Source organism: Dipodomys spectabilis, unplaced genomic scaffold (genome assembly GCF_019054845.1).
Source record: "Dipodomys spectabilis isolate Male_0828 unplaced genomic scaffold, ASM1905484v1 ptg000243l, whole genome shotgun sequence".
NCBI lineage: Eukaryota > Metazoa > Chordata > Mammalia > Rodentia > Heteromyidae > Dipodomys > Dipodomys spectabilis.
In genome coordinates, this window is record NW_024870920.1 from 569,017 (window position 1) to 582,039 (window position 13,023).

A 13,023-nucleotide genomic window follows, 5' to 3' on the forward strand; every position below is an offset into this window, starting at 1 on the left:
AACAACAACCACAAATAATACTCTCTGTTTCCATATCTTGGAGTTCATTTTGCTCAGAATCAGATTATAAGGTTATATATATGCATAACATAGCCACTGGAAAATAATAGTTTCATGGACACTATATCATGAAAACAACATCTTAACTGTTTTTGATGGTAAAGGAGGAGTTAGGATTGGTGAATTCGTGGTTCTAATAAAGGAATTTCAAAAGAGTTTTAAAATTATAACAGGTAAATTTTAATTTGTTCAAACTTTTTAACAACTTAGCTATTATGAAAATTTAAAATTGCCTGGGAAAATAGGCTTTCATGCAAAGTAATCCATGGAGACTTAGCTGACAGGGAGCAATGTGGATGAAGATGGCTCATTTTCACACTAAAAAAACAAACCTCAGAAACCTTGCTATAAATCCTGTAGGTTCCCTTGAGAATTGTCCTTACCCAGGAAATCTACTCTTACTGTGTGAAACAAGGTTGTAGTGGAATTTAAATTCAAACTTCTTTAAAAAAAAAAAAAAAAAGACATCAAAATTGGTGACTTGACTTTAATTACCAAACAGTAATTCTCTGAAAAAGATAATTTGGGTCAAAATATTTAGGGAGAAAGTGCCCTCAAAAATGAAAGAAGGTATTGGGTTTACACTTTTCTATTTGTAATACTTTCCACAATGCCTTTGTACATGAAGCCCTGAACCACAGAAGAAAATCTGATTGGATACTTGAAACCAATGATTTCACATTTCTTAGTAGCTCACAAAATATAATATCCTTATTAACATGAGATAGAGAAGACTTTTCTTATTACATAAGCCAAAAAGTTTTGGGATCAGAAAAGAATTGAGCAAATTGAAAAGGCAAGAAAACGCGTACTTAGAAGCCCTAGCTAAGCATATTGGCTTCAGCAGTGGAGGGAGGCCAAACTACTTGATATACATTGTCTTAATATTTTTGCTACCTAAAGTGATTTTACAGAGCCTATTTAGATCACTACAATGCAGAACAGATTGAATGAAGACATGAAAATAAATTCCACATCCAATAAAAAGAGTTGTAAAAGGAAAACCATGAAGATGTAGTGTGGGTCAGATCTGGTTGAGTCAGCTAGAGTAGCAGTTGAAGCACACTTTTTGCTCATAGAGACATGATCCACAGGCATGTCTGCCTAGCTTGCCATCCATGAGCTGTCCATACTCCGTACATTCCCTCGGGGGACCAATCTGTGCCTGTCACCAAGCAGTGCTCATCACAAGTGCCTTACAGCAACTCTCTGCTAAGTAATTGGCTGGGAAGGACTCAGGAGGTTGGGAAAGCTGGGGCTTTAAAATCACCCCCTTGTGCAGAAATAAACGAGACCTGCTTAAGCCTGTTCTCCCAACGTGTGTTTTTGTGTGCTTCGTTCACACTTACCTCCTGCCAGAGAATAGCTCTACAAGTGGTGCCTAACGACAGGCTCGATTGCTTTTGGCAGATAGATGGTCTAGGGTCTAGTGCAAGGTTAGTGCCTCTATGGGTAACCTTCCCCCGCATCAGGAGAGCCTCAATCACGAGCACTTGTTGCCCTGTTCTGGAGTAGGCAGATGAAAGTATCACAAAAGGAAGCTAGTTTAATATGGGAAATAGTGAGTGAATTTTGTCCCTGGATTGACACCGGGGACATTTGGGATCCAGACAGGTGGACCCACGTCCTTTAGGCAGCTCATAAAAAGGAAGTCCTTGAAGGCGCTGAGCTGCCCCTAACCTTTTACCCCATCATAGTAGGTATTCAAGCCTGTCTATCAGGGAAAGAAGAAGGGGAAACTCTGCAGGCATTTAACACCTCCCTGCAAGAAGAAACAACAAAAGGAAAATGGCAAAGCTGCTCAAGCACTCCCATCTTCTTGTGATACAGCAAACAATTCCAGCAAGAACACAGATAACCAACAACTTCCACTATCAAGTGACACAGGGGGCTGGCCAGCTATGCTTGTAAAACCGCCTCCCCCACACTATCAGTCCCAGGAAGCCTGCCCAATCACTTCTTTTTGCTGTTTAGGCCAGTCTGGGAACTCCCCTCAGAAATCTTTGTATCCTTGGGCAGAGATATCCAACTTTGCCCAGGAACAAAAACCCATTGTTCCCCATGTAATACAACAGTTGTTCATGGGCCCCACAACTATCGTGGCAACGACAGCCAAGCCTATAAATGAACCCCAGTTCATATTCCCGGTAAACGTCCACCGAACCTCTGTATGACCTAACCAATGGTACCCCCATGACCCAAAAGTACTTGACAAATACTGTGCCGCTGTCAGGGAAGATGGGTTACAGTCCCTGAACGCTCAACAGATGCTTGAATCCCTTAGCATTGATCTTAACTGCCCCATGATTGGAAGAGTTTAATGAACACAGCATTATCTTCAGGGTCTTCCTTTTATGGAAGGCTCCTTTTTCTGATGAATGTGAACAACAAAGCACACAAAGTATCACTACCAGGGGGCAGGATGCCACCATGGGGGACCCTGATTGTTTAAAAGGTGAGGCAGCTTATGTGTCTCCTGCCGCACAAGCAGTAGCACCTCCACAGTACTTTGACCAAGTACGCCTCTGTGCGTTGAGGGTTGTCTCCTCAGTCCCTTCTAAAGAAGGGGACAAACAACTAAAACCCCTCATACAACGTCCCAATGATCTTTTCACTGACTTCGTTGCCTTTGTTCAAGAAGCATTGGCCTGGAAAGTATCCCATGCTGGAGCCTGAGATGTGCTAATCAAGAGCCTAATATGGGAAGGGGCTACACAGGAATGCAGAAAAGCCATTGCCCCTGAACGAAATATGGAGATCACTGATTGCATCCTATCCACCAAAGATTTGGGGTCATCAACTCATGCTGAGTATCCTTGCACCTCCTTTAGCCTCTATGACTGCCAGTGCTCGCGCGCCCCCTAATGGCAGAATGGGAAATCGACCTTGTTGGGGATGTGGCAGAACTGGTCATTTTTATAAAGGATTGCCCATCACTCTGGGGCTCACCCAAAAGAAAACAACCTCCTTCTGTATGTCCTAAATGCAAAAAGGGTTTTCATTGGACCTCTGAATGCTGTTCAACGACTCAGCCTTTCAAATAAATAAGTGGCAGTCCTCAGCCCCGACCACAATAGGAGAAAGCAACAGCCACCACCTCAAGTGTTATGGAGTACCTACCCAAAAAGGAAAAGCTAGAATGAAACTTAAATTCAATGGAACAGAATTTAAGGGCATCATTGATACAGGAGCTGACTGTACAGTCCTTAGAAAAGATGAAGTAGAAGGGTTGGGATGGACCCTAATTCCTGGCGCCTGCATACAAGGTGTCGGTGGAAAAACAGATTCCCTCCTGTCCAATGGCCTGTAAGATGGGAAAACTGTGGTGGGGCCACCGGGGCTTTTAAACCTCTTGTTGCCCCTGGCCTTCCATACAATCTTTGAGGAAGAGATGTCCTCACTAATATGGGTACTCTGATAACAACAGATGATACGGCTTTTTATGAAGACATCATAACCGATCGAGCCGTTAATAACCCACACTACCCCCAATTCTAATGGCCACTGTTGCATGACCAGAGCCAATTTCACTCCAATGGGACACCACCAAATCCATTTGGGTCGAATAGTGGCCTATTTCCTCTGAAAAGCTCCCTCATCTCCAGGTTCTAGTGGAGGAGCAACTAAAAAAGGGACACATAGAACCTAGCATCAGTCCCCACAATTCCCCATTTTTATTATCCAAAAAAGGGCTCAAGGAAAGTGGAGATTTCTCCATGATCTACGTTCCATAGTCATATACAAAAGATAGGAACGCTTCAACCCAGACTCCACACACTTCTGCAATACCCAAAGATTGGCACATTGCCATTATTGACATCAAGGACTGCTTTTTTCCACCCCCCTACACCCCAAAGATAAAGAATATTTTGCCTTCTCAGTATGTGAACCTAATTGTCAACTATGTACTCACCCATATCTATGGAAAGTTCTCCCTAAAGGTATGAAAAATAGCCTTACTATATGTCAGATGTATGTTGCCCTTGCTATTAGGACTTTGCTTTCCAAATGCTTTTGTGTCCATTACATGGATGACTTTTTAATAGCACATAAAGATGCTACAACCATGCAAATCTGTTTAACAGAACTCAAGGAGAACTTTACAGTGCTGGGCCTTAATATTGCCCAGGAAAAAATTCAACTCAAAGCCCCTTACGCCTATCTTGGATACCATTTAAATCAAACAATTACCCCAAATGGGCTTCATATTGTCATTAAATCCCAATATACTTTAACTGAATTACAACAATTATGTGGACATATCAACTGGTTATGCAATTTTATGTCTCTCCCCACCCAACAACTCCAACTGTTATTTCAATTGCTTCAAGGACCCTCTGACCCAACTTCCCTTCATATACTTTCACCTGATGCTCAACAAGTTTCACAACAAGTCGCTGATTGATTATGTTCAACACCCTTGGTGTTTTTAGTTACCACCCAAGAAATCAACCTAATTATATTAAATAATAATGGCCTAATGGTGGCGCTGATGCAAACCCATGGTTTTGTTACAATGGGTATACCTTGCCAATTACCAATCACCAAAAATTAGCACATCCATTACCATGCTATGCAATCTGGCCATCAAAGGTGCGGAATGATGCTGTCAAACTTATGGCCGATTCCCTGACCATCTTACATGGCCCATTACAAAAACAATCTTTGATTTCCTAACAACCGAAGAGGCATTAGCTTTACAAGTCATCCACTACTATTTTAACATTGATAATCATATGCCCAAAAACCTCGTTTTAAAAGTTACCCAAGAACTCCCACTTTCATGGAAATGTTGTACTCGTCCCAATGGGCAACCTATACATCAAGCCATTGTACTTTTTACAGATGTTAACAAAACTGTTTATGGATTTTACAATGCCAATACTAAAAAATACATGCTTCAAAAACATTCCGTCTGTTCTAGCTGCTGAATTACTGGCCATTTTGCTCGCCCTCACATCTTTTCCCAAAGAACCTCTTAATATATTTTCTGATAGTTTATATACTGTACAAACTGTTGCCATTCTTCCTGGAGCTTTATTACAAGATGATGTAGCAAAAATAATGTGTAAACTACAAAATGTATTAGACAATCGTGTCCAACCCTGGTACATTCAACACATTAGATCTCATACTAACCTCCCCAGACCCCTAGCTGCTGGTAATGAAGCCATTGATCGTGCTGTCACACCAACTGTACTACTCACAAATATGTGCATGGACCAGGCCCGAACGTTAGATGATCATTTTCATTTATCGGCAGCTACTATCAAACAGTTATTTCCTGATTTAACACACCAACAATGCAAGCACATGATTCGGTCCTGCTCCTCTTGTGCACCTCTTTTACCCTTAGGATCACTTCAACCCATGGGAACAAATCCACGAGGCCTTAGACCCAATAGAACATGGCAAATGGATATAACCCATATCCCCCAATTCGGTAAACAAAAATACATCTCTGAATGCATAGATATATTCTCAGGCTTTATTACTGCTTTAGCCTTAACAGTGAAAAAAAAGGCACGCTGTTAAGTCACTTCTACATGCCATTACAATTATGGGAGTTCCTTGGACCCTTAAAACAGACAATGGCCCTGCTTACACCTCCAAACATTTTTGTGAATTTTGTACCTTTTGGAACATTACACCCCAGACAGGTATTCCATATAACCCACAAGAGCAAGCCATTGTTGAACACAGTCATAAAGAAATCAAGACCATTCTTTTAAAAGAAAACGGGGAACTGGAGGGGTTAGGGCTTAAAAATCCCCAAACACAATTAAATTATTGCCTTATAGTAAAAAACTTTTTAACATTCACACCCACGACATGTGGGACCCCCACCTCCCTGTACTGGGGATTCATGAAACACCTACTCTGGTCCCTTTGGATAGATGGAGGGACCCCATCACAAGAAAATGGGAGGGCCCTGCTCCCTTAATGGCACAAGGGACAGGATTTGCTTGTATCTTTCCAGACACGAGTGATAAACCTGTTTGGATCCCAGCTGGAGTTGTCTGACCAACCGTCACAACCTAAGCACAAGATGCGTCAGCTATGCTTGAACAGTGTGAGGAGGAAGAGACACAAACCTCGAGCTAGAGCCCATGCCAACACTTGGGGAGACCTAAAGATATTGGTCGAACAAGCCCAGGTTATGGCCCCAGACCCTGACCCGGGGCATGGTACTCTATTCCTCCTATTGTGTGCCATTATTACAGCCAATTCTCAATCTGCTGCAGGGCAGGGTAAGATAACTTTAGTGCCCAGCCCCCAAATCTTAATGATCTCAAATGCTTTCTTCCAATGGCAGGGTTGGCCTTCCTTTCTCAGCAGACGCCTTATGGCATCAAAAAACAAACCTTACTTTTAGATGGAAGGGAGCCATCTGTTTTTGTTTTTCAAACGAGATGATAAAGCAATTTGATGGCTGTACCATCCCCCTTGCAACAGTAACGCATGGGATGGGATGGTGGAACTACACAGGACCCTACCCCATTTGTCCCACTGGAAAAAAAATTGTAATCAGGCTACTGACATACATTTTCATATGCAGTTGTGCCCACGCAGGGAGTTGGATAGCTTTGGCACTATATGCACTCCTCTTGAGCAATTAGTGATTAGACTTTGTGCCAATTCCTGGCAAGGCAAAGTGTTTGGGGAGCTCGCGTTGTCCCTCTACCCGGCTATATACAACCAATCTGAAAAAGATCCCAAACCTCAAAATCTAAATGAGTTTTTTGACTCTTCAGGAGGATGATTGGGAGACCTAGGAGCCACCATGCCAATCGTTTGCTCATCACATTCCTGCCTCGATTTGTCCCCTTTCCTATTGGCCAATACTCGTCGCTGTAACCAATATGGATATGACCAGGTGTCAGGAATGGTAGTGGTTAGAGCCCCATTCTTTTTTTGTCTAGGAGACAACTCTTCCACTACTTGCACTCTCACTAATCACTGGCAACCCAATGACTCATAGCCTTTTGCAGGTTTGGTACGTGTTCCCCCATTTATTGTTCTGGCTACTAATGACTCTCAGTTTTCCCAGGTTCAATTAATTCGCCCATGCACTAAAAGAGCAGTAGGATTGATCATTGCAATCGGGTCCGAAATCATTGCTACAGTGGCTTCATCTACCAGTGCTGCTATATTGTTGTCCCAAAGCGTGTCCACTGTGCAACAGATAACCAGCTCATCCCTCAACTGTCATCCATAGAATTACAGCATTTACAAGTTGCCAATCATCTTAAGGGAGGCCTCCTTGTGCTCCAACAACAAATAGACTTGCTCCAAGAACAGATTACGTTTCTTGGATTACAACAAGGAGGACTATATAATGCAATGACTACTTCTGTCTGTCAGCTTTCCACTCCTGCACCCAATGTCACTGAACTTAGTAACTACATCAAAGGCCCTTGGTCCCTTAAGTACTTAAACTTCACCCCAAACCTGCTGCATGATGTTACCCGCCTAAACCAAACCACCATACAGCTTATTCCCACTGCCTCCTTTTTAGAAGAGTGCTTAAAAAGTTACAACAATGGTTTTTGCCATTCTCTCTGGTCATCTGGGGAGGCCTTGCACTTGTAGGGCTTTCTCTCCTAGGAATTATTAAATGCTTGCACTCCCGGCAAAAATGCCTCCAACGACGGGTCACCATAATGTCGGTCCTTTTAAAGAAAAGAGGAAATTTGTGGGTAGAGCCGGTCAGATCTGGTTGAGTCAGCTAGAGTAGTTGTTGAAGCACACCTCCTGCTAATAGAGATGTGACCCACAGTCATGTCCACCTAGCTTGCCATCCATGAGCTATCCAAGATCCCTACATGCCCCAAGGGGACCAAACAGTGCCTGTCACCAAGCAGTGCCCATCATCAACTCCCTGCTAAGTAATTGGCTGGGAAGGACTCCGGAGGTTGGGAAAGCTGGGGCTATAAAATCCCAACCCTTGTGCAGAAATAAACCAGACATGCTTAAGTCTGTTCTCCCAACATGTGTTCCTTGTGTGCGTCGTTCATGATTACCTCATGCTGGAGATCTAGCCCTACAATGTAGCAATGGGGGAGGCCCTTATAGTCCTTCACCTTCACTAGGCTTGAAGCCAAGAATCTGTGATAAGTGGGAAATCAGGCAAGAGCTAAGAGGAGGACAGAGAAATAAGACATAGGAGCATTGTCCTTTTGTAACAGATACTGTCATCCAAGGTATGGGTGATTATACTCTATTCTTCTCCATACAACTTTTTGAGTAAATGCAAGACGGATAGAAAAATAATCTATTGAAATAATTTTGCAAAGAATAACTTCAATATTCCTGATATGGTATCTAAGGAGAATCTTAAGAGAGAAGATAACAGTGGAGTATTCTTCGGTTTCCTCTAAGCATATTGTTAGCAAAATATATCTTTGAGGTTAGAAGTGATTGAACCAAAAATTGGTGGAGTACTGATTTTTGAGGGCACTTTAGACACAAGAAGACTTTCAAGGTAAAAGAAAAAAAAAGTATAGCTAAATATTTGTGATCACAGCTTCTTGGACTGGTATTTTGGAGACAAAGTTTTACATTAGAGATTGTCCTCATTAACATTGATGCTGGGTTTCCGTGGCACCGAAATGCAAGTGGAAAATTTAATGGACTCGCTTGGATAAGTAAACAGCATGATAGAAAAAATGGAATATAATATTTACTGAATTATTTTGAACAATTACTTTGCCAGAACAAAGAAGGAAATATATAATGCAAATCACTTGACATAAACTTAGGAATGAAAGTAGTCAATAGAAATGAGAGAAAACAGAGAGGACTGTTTCCTCTCCGGTGGAGTAATGGGTTCTTGATCTTGTTTCTTCCATTCTATCTTTACAAGCTATCAAGTGTGGCTCAGGATTGGAGTATACAGTTCAGACCAAGAGAACACGCAGAAGAAAATATTTGCAGCAGATATAGGTGATTTATAACCTAAGACAATCTATTTAAATCTGTTAAAAAATCTCCTCCACCCCAAACTGCCCACTTTAAACAACTTTGTATGCTTTTCACAAGATTGTCCTTCATTAACTATTTAAAATTTTGAGAAGTCATCATCATACTCTATAGAGATTGCTGTTTGGTTGTGCTTTTTGTGTGTTTGTGTTTTTTTGTTGTATTTTTTCACTGAATTACAAAAGGTTGTGCTAGTGTGTTTCAATTAAGTATGTCCATCTAATTGTCCAATGTTCCTGGATCAGAGTCACTCCTTCTATCCTTCTCAACCAACCCCTTCTACAAGATTTATTTCCGATTTACCACTTCCTTTCTCACATGTGTACATTGAGTATTCTAGCTGTACTTGACCCTTGTGCCATTTTTCATTCATTCTATGTCTTTACAATTATTCCTCTCTGGTTTCAACTTCCTGATAGTCATTCTGTTAAACTGTCTGCTCCTACTTTGAAAGGTTTATATACATTCCATGGAGTTTCAATTCTGCATATACTTAAACTGATGTCAGCTTATATTTCCATAATTCATTCATCTGAAGTAACAATTTGCAAGCCTGGAGACATGAAGCACCTAGACCTGATTTTATTCCCCTCCATTTGGAAGATTAATCTGTAGTCAACAAGAAAGTTTAAAAATGGCTGAGAATGTATTCCTATGGCTTTGTAAAGTGGTTTGTGATTATTTTATTTTACATGGGATAATATTTTCTACTACCTATGAGTTTTGGAAAAAGAAGAAAACTAAAATTTACTACTGTAGAGGAATATGATAGAGAAAGAAGACAGATTTTATGTTTGTCAAATCTCTGATGAGTACCCATATTCAAGACTTAAAGTCATATTTCTTAGTATGTTAGACAGATAAGGAAAACATAAAACACCATATGATAGGGCAACTATACATGACTTTTTAAAAAGTATTTTTTATGTGATGAAATTTACTTTATTAGCGAATGTTTTGGTTTGAAATATGGGAGGCTGATCTATTTAACAAATTTTCGAAAGCACCTACTGAAAAACACAAATGGTGAGGGGTCCTATTTCTACACTTTAATGAATGGTTGAACCTGTTTGGCATTAGTGCTGGGTAAATAAATCAACTCTATTTTAACTTGCTCCCTACACTTGAAAAACTAGTAACGTCACTAAATATCATCTACTTGTAAAGTGTTATTTTGGCAAATGTGATTTTAAAAAGTTTATTTGAAAAGGAATATACTTTCAGGAGATTAAATGTAGGTTATCATTGGTTTGAGAATGACAGCCTTTTTACACTACAGAACCAAGTTTGACTGAAGTACTAGTGTTTTGAAGCAATAAGGTTCTTCTCAATCAATGTTTTTTCTGAATTATATTTGAACTGTATGACAAATATTCCTAGCATTGGTAGATCAATTATGGATCTATCTTTCCAGGAACTATTTTTTGGCCTGATGATGCTGGACTGAAATCATTCATTAATCATTAGAAGAGGGGTATTACAAATCATTTTGTGACATTTGTTTTCTTGTTCACTCCTATGGGATGGTCATCTGAAAATAGAAAGTTTGAATTACTGTACTTTCACATTTTGTGATTTCATATTGCATTTTAAGTTGCCTTGCGTTTCCCAAGTGCTTACTGCTAATTCCTGCATTTCAAGGAATTGGGCCCCTGAAATATAGGAAATGAGAAATTAAGATGGGTCTTCAATTACTTTCTGTTGGTATGTTGCATGGGCCTCCGTGAGATCTCTTGCCCTAGTTATTTGATGATGCAGGTAACTGGGACCTGGGATCCTAGGACCCGTGGATCCTGTGGAAGAATAATACCTTTTAGACATCATATCAGCAAAATTCGAGTATAATCAGTAGGAATGCTTCAGAAATATGGAGAAAAACAGTTTGGGACCAGCGAGTTAAAACAATAAACAGAGCAGCAGAGTAAAATCCCTTATAGATTAAAGAAAACAACATTGTTTTTTTTTACCATGTGAATTCAGAAACCAAGAACAATTAGAAGGTATCACAAGTTTATACTGAAAACGTTGCATTGATACTTTTTATATTCTAATATATATTCTAATCCTGATTATTTATATTCCAATCTATTTATTGTAATAAATATCAATTAATTTGTCAAATTATAAATTAATTCCAGTAAGATTCACTGTGTGAAATATAAAATCAGCACATAAATATAAAATATATAAGTAAATATAATATAAGAAAATGCTTTGCATTGTTCTGTTGTGGTTAAGGTAACAAAGGCAACTGTTTTAAAATATTATTCCATTATCTCTACCTCAGTGTTTGGTAGAATTAAACTTAAAGCTTTACCATTCGGAGATGTACATCCTAGAGGCAAGAGGAAACACTGTGATTAAAACATTACCAATTTAAGGCCTAATAACAAGGAGAAACATATGGACTTCTCCTGGAGCCTCCTGAGTAGATAGGATTACAGGCGAGAGCCATCAGCGCCTGGCTTAGTCTGAACAGTTCTGTCTGAACTGTTCATCACTTTATGATCCTTTGTAACTAAGATTAGTTTTGCTCCAATAAGACAATCTATGCTGTCAGGGTAAGAAATTCTGGTAGGTCTGTTCTTACATGGAGCAAGGGTAAAGGGTCAGGCAGACATTTGTGCCAGTAAGACCTCATTTGGGAAATTTTAAGCTGCAGAAGTTTAGAAGTAGCTCTTAAGCAAGGCTTACTTTGAATCCATTAGCTCCACAAAGCTAAATCAGTTAAAAAATAAGTACTTGAAAATCCATCACCTTTGGACCTAGCTATGAAGGCTTCAAAGTATGATCAAATTTCAAATGAAAAAGACTTAAAATAGTTATTGACAAAAAATTGCAAATGTGAGCCATTGAACAAACAATATAAGTTTTTTCCACCATACACAGAATTTTGCAGAAATAAGATGAATAGCAAATTTGGGAACAATAGGTTTCCTTGTTGCAAATAGGCAACCAAGGATATATGCCTATCTTAAGTTTGCATCATTAACTACGTAAATTTACAAAATACTACATGCTTCAGCAGCATGTCTACCTGAATTACAATACAGAGATTAACATGGCTTTTGCACAAGGATGATATGAAAATTTGTGAAGTATTCCATATTTTTCATTCTTCAGATGCAAGAAATGAAAAACAGTTATGAAAAAGTTGATTACAAATATACAAGTGTAATAATACATATAATTCATAGAAATAAAAGTTAGTTTGACATGAGTGTATTCAATCTTCACCTTTTTAGAAAGGCCTTTATATAGCATAACCTTTATACAACTTTTGAAATAAGATAACATTGTCATTTTATCCCAAAGAAATAAAATTCTATAAGGACTTAGGAATTAAAGGAACCTTAAACTGTTCCTATATGGAATGCAATCTGAAAGAACACATTTATTAATGGACCTATATATTATAATATAATGTCAAATTCAAAGTATTATATCTAGGAGAGAAAGAAATAGATTATGGACATTATACAAACAGAATATAAATATTTTAAAATATACTTTTTTCAGACAAGCACCAGAAATATCTTTAGTTTCTCTACTACTCATTTCAACAGATAAGTTAAAATTATTTCTGATTTTAAAAAATCACAAACTCTATAGATATCATTATTGATGTATACAAACAACTCGAATATATTTTGACATCAAAGTCAGGCAATTCACTTGGAAGAATACCATGGAATCCATGAATTTCTAAAGTAAAATATTGCTGTTGCTTGTTATTGTGAAAATATTTTGTATGGACACATGGGATGGACTGGCAATTTTGAAATTTAAGAAACTTAATGGAAACATTAGGACTTAAGAGAACAATTTGTACAGATTTCCACAACTTCAAAGAGGTAGTGATACATACTTATCCTTTTGGTAATATCAAATGCAGTTTCTTCTAACTTGTGCTTCAGATCTGGTTTGATATAATGGTTCAACAGAAGGAGATCCAGCGATTCTTTGCTATATCTATACCCA

At 39.0% G+C, this 13,023-nt stretch overlaps 1 pseudogene; it reads left to right on the forward strand.

Moving 5' to 3' along the window:
• The first annotated feature begins 12,058 nt into the window (after nucleotides 1-12,058).
• LOC122124773 lies at nucleotides 12,059-12,155 on the forward strand (annotated as a pseudogene).
• The last annotated feature ends 868 nt before the right edge of the window (nucleotides 12,156-13,023 follow it).